This window comes from Geospiza fortis, unplaced genomic scaffold, assembly GCF_000277835.1.
Source record: "Geospiza fortis unplaced genomic scaffold, GeoFor_1.0 scaffold88, whole genome shotgun sequence".
In the NCBI taxonomy this organism is placed as follows: domain Eukaryota; kingdom Metazoa; phylum Chordata; class Aves; order Passeriformes; family Thraupidae; genus Geospiza; species Geospiza fortis.
The window spans coordinates 920,450-924,381 of record NW_005054434.1 but is presented as its reverse complement, the minus strand read 5'-3'; positions in this window follow the sequence as shown (position 1 = coordinate 924,381).

The following is a 3,932-nucleotide window of genomic DNA, read 5'->3' as shown; positions in this document are numbered from 1 at the left end:
TTTTTGAAACTGTGTTCTCATAATGGACAATACACTGATACCATGGTAACATACAATTTTTAAAGTAGGCACCACAAATAATCCCAAAAACTGTTAGTTGTGAGTACTGTATAGCAGCCACAAAGCTAACCTTGAGCCTTCTCCCAAATACTGCAATCTCACACAGTTCTGCGGATTTTTTTTTGTCTCAAACATCCAGGCCACAGCAGTGCTGGGCTCAGGGCCCCTTGGGGCTGAAAAGTGGAAGTGCCAGAGGTGTGCCACAACCTCCTGTAGCTGTCTAGGAAAGCAGCAGAGCAGAGGAGCCATGAACCACAGCAAAAGGTCGTGCTGGGGGTAAAGACAACAATTTCTGCTTGAAGTGCTGCCCTTATGCTGCAGCCTCCCCCTATGAGATAAAAACACATCTTATCCTGCTTCCCTTCTGCCTGTCCTAAAACGCAAGCCCTTATGAACAGTACCAACTAATACATGATATTTGGCAAAATACTGAGTTCAGAATCTGCACTGTAAAAGCTGAACCCTGACACCCATCACCCCTGGATGAGCAGGGTGCCTCTTTCTCCGATTCTCCTGCTGTTGGTTGGAGTTTGTGTGCAGGCAGCAGAGGATTTGCTGCTGGCAGCAGCCCCGTGGCCCTGATCAGCACCCTCCTGTCAGGAATGTCACCTCCCTCTCCCAGAGCAGGTCCCAGCACCCTCCTGTCAGGAATGTCACCTCCCTCTCCCAGAGCAGGTCCCAGCACCCTCCTGTCAGGAATGTCACCTCCCTCTCCCAGAGCAGGTCCCAGCACCCTCCTCCCTCAGGGCAGCCAAAGGATGCACCAAGAGGTGGCTTTGCCTGTGCTGCTCTCGGCAGAGCTCAGCCTCCAGCGGGACCAGGACAATCTCTGGTCACATCTGCACGTGCTGCCTGTTTTAGCAGAGCCTCACCTCAGCAGAAAGTTCATTTCACATCAGAGCCTCCCCTCAGCTTCGCTGCACAAGCTTTAGAACCAGGCAGCCCACAAATCAGATTGCTATTACCAGTAGCAGGAGACAGGGCAGCATTATGTATGCTCCAATACAATCCACTGATTCCCTCTTTTGAGACACAGAGAAAAAGCCATCTGGTCTGCAGCACCAAGGCTGCCCACCATTTACCTCCACTGCAAAGTTACCAGGAGATAAGAAGAAGGAAAAAAAAGGCATTGACTAAAATTAGTCACTCATTGGGCACCGACCCAACAGCCTGCAGAAACAATTTTTTTGTCTTCAAAATATAAAACAAATTATTAGTAATTGAAGTATTTCTGGGACCCTTAATATTCTGGACTTTTTCAGCTAGAGGATTTGCCACAGAGATTTGTTCTTTCTTCACCTGCATCCCAAATTACTGCATGGCTCTCCCCTGGCAGCACAGGAAAGGCCTCAAACTACAAGAAATGCATGCAAACTTACACACCATTTCAGGCTGCCAGCATGAAGCCTCTCACTGTTTTATATGGACAGAACAGCAGCTTTAGAGAAGAACAGAATAGTCACTTCAGCAGATAAAACAACTTCCTATAATGAGAGACAACTGTGTGCATTACATTCATCTGATTGCTGGGTTAAAGAACAGTCATGGCCCAGCTGCATTACAGAACCTGCCAGAGGGCAAGCAGGTGCTATCAGAATACTCTGGGACAAATTCCACCTCATAAAACATCCAATCTGAAAGTAAAACCGTGTGGTTCTTACCATACAGCAAAATGTCAGTTTTGTTGTCACCAGGTAAACTGTGTTTACCTGTAATTATTTTTATGTGAAAGCTCAGTTATGGTCTACTACTTTACTATAAACTATGTTGGAGAAAATTCACAGGGGTGATGCATAAATCTCAAAGTCTCTTAGTAATGAACTATTCCGACTTTTTTTCATACCATAAGAATATTCCAAAACCAATTTTGCAATGCTTACTGTTATTGTCCTTTATATATTAAGCTGCAGACTGAGAGCTGCATGAAGTCAGTGCTAAATTAGTCAGGACTAAGTTTACATCTTCATTTTAAGTGTAGGACTGGAAATGAAAGAACTATGTGTGGCAGTAATTTGAAAACATCCAGATCACCAAAACTGGATAGAATAGGAATGGAAACACAAGGCAGCCACTCCATGAAACTTTTACAGTTCCAGCAGTTCAGCAATGCTACAGAAAACATGAAGCTCCCTGATGGAAAACACCTCTGACTTGCACCAAACTTAGGTAAATACAAACCTTAAGATCAAGGTCAGCAGAGCAGAAGTTTGCTGCCTTTACAAACAACCACACAGTGTCTGCCTCACCTGCCAAGCAGAGACTGTGACACTGCTGCAAGGGTGGCCAGCATAGCCCAATCCTAAGGGAAACTGAGTCACACACTCTACTACTGTATCTGCTACAGGTGAAGTGACAGACCTGTCAAACCTTCCCAACGTCACTGCAGGCAATATAAAAGTGACAGAGAAGAAAAAGTAATTTTTCATACTTCACATTAACTTCTTGAAACACACAGTGCTTTCTCTGGAAAATGGGCAAGGCAAATGGAGGAACAGTAACCTAAACATTGCCCATTCTAGTGAACAGGGAAAGTTCATTTAATAAGCAATAAACCACAGCTAATTATTAATTACAGTTGTATCAGTTGGTCCATGACTTGTAATAATCAGTCTATAAATGCAGCACAGCATCCATGACTGAGCTGCACCAAGTTAAGAGTGTCAGCTCCATCCATAATTTATGATGATCCTCCATAAATCTGTTCAGTTAACACAATGACACCGGCCATGTGGGCACATTAACCAGTTTTTCTCCTGACAGCTGTTGGAGCTGTAACAAAGACCCACATGGAGCAGCCAGAAGCAAGATTCCACTCCGAGTCACCTCTCTCTGAGGGTCTTTGGATATGGAAAGAGTTGGTTTCTTGATGAACTTGAGTGGTGCTGAACAAAACAGTGTCACCAAAAGATGCCTGACCTGTTCTGTGCACATCTATTGAAACCAGTAAATGCCCTCGTTTTAGCTTGGCAGGAGTTCACAGTTTGTAAGAGCACATATCAAGATGGCATCCAGACACATTCTACGTTGAATAATTTCCTCTTCTGTAACACTCAAGTACTTTGTGTATGAATCCACATATACAGCAACACATGTCTGGTTTTCAGCTACACTAAGTTTTTATCAAATCCTTGTGCTCTTTGAAAACAACATCCACACAAATCCTATGGAGATCACAGAATCAATGAGGTTAAAAAAGACCTGAGACCATCGAGTCCAACTTTTAACCAAACACCATCATGTCCACCAGACCACAGCACAAACTGGCACATCCAGTCTTTCCTTAAACACCTCCAGGGACAGTGACTCCACCACCTCCCTGGGCAGCCCGTTCCAATGTCCAACCAGCCTTTCAGTGAAGAAATTCCTCCTAACATTCAATCTAAACTCCCCATGCTGAAGCTTGAGATTATGCTTTCTCATTTGTGGCCTGGGAGAAGAGGCCAATCCCCACCCAGCTACACTCTCCTTTCAGGAGTTAGAGGGTGATAAGGCCACTCCTGAACCTCCTCCAGGCTAAACACCCACAGCCCCCACAGCTGCTCCTCATCAGACCCATGCTCCAGCCCTTCCCCAGCTCCATTCCCTTCTCTGGACTCCCTCCAGCACCTCAATGTCCTTCTAGCAGTGAGGGGCCCAGAACTGGACACAGCACTCGAGGTGCAGATACACAGAACTGTATGCATGAAAACACATGTTTACATGCTACCTTCCTGCACAGCCAGGTTTGTGCTGCTGACACACAACACAAGCTCTCTGAGCTTTTCCCTGTGCATTCATCAGTGCCCCCCAGACACAGCGGGTGCCCGCCCTGACCCCCAGCCTGCGCAACGTGCACGGCACGGGCTATGAACACACCAGCCCTTCTTGCCCCT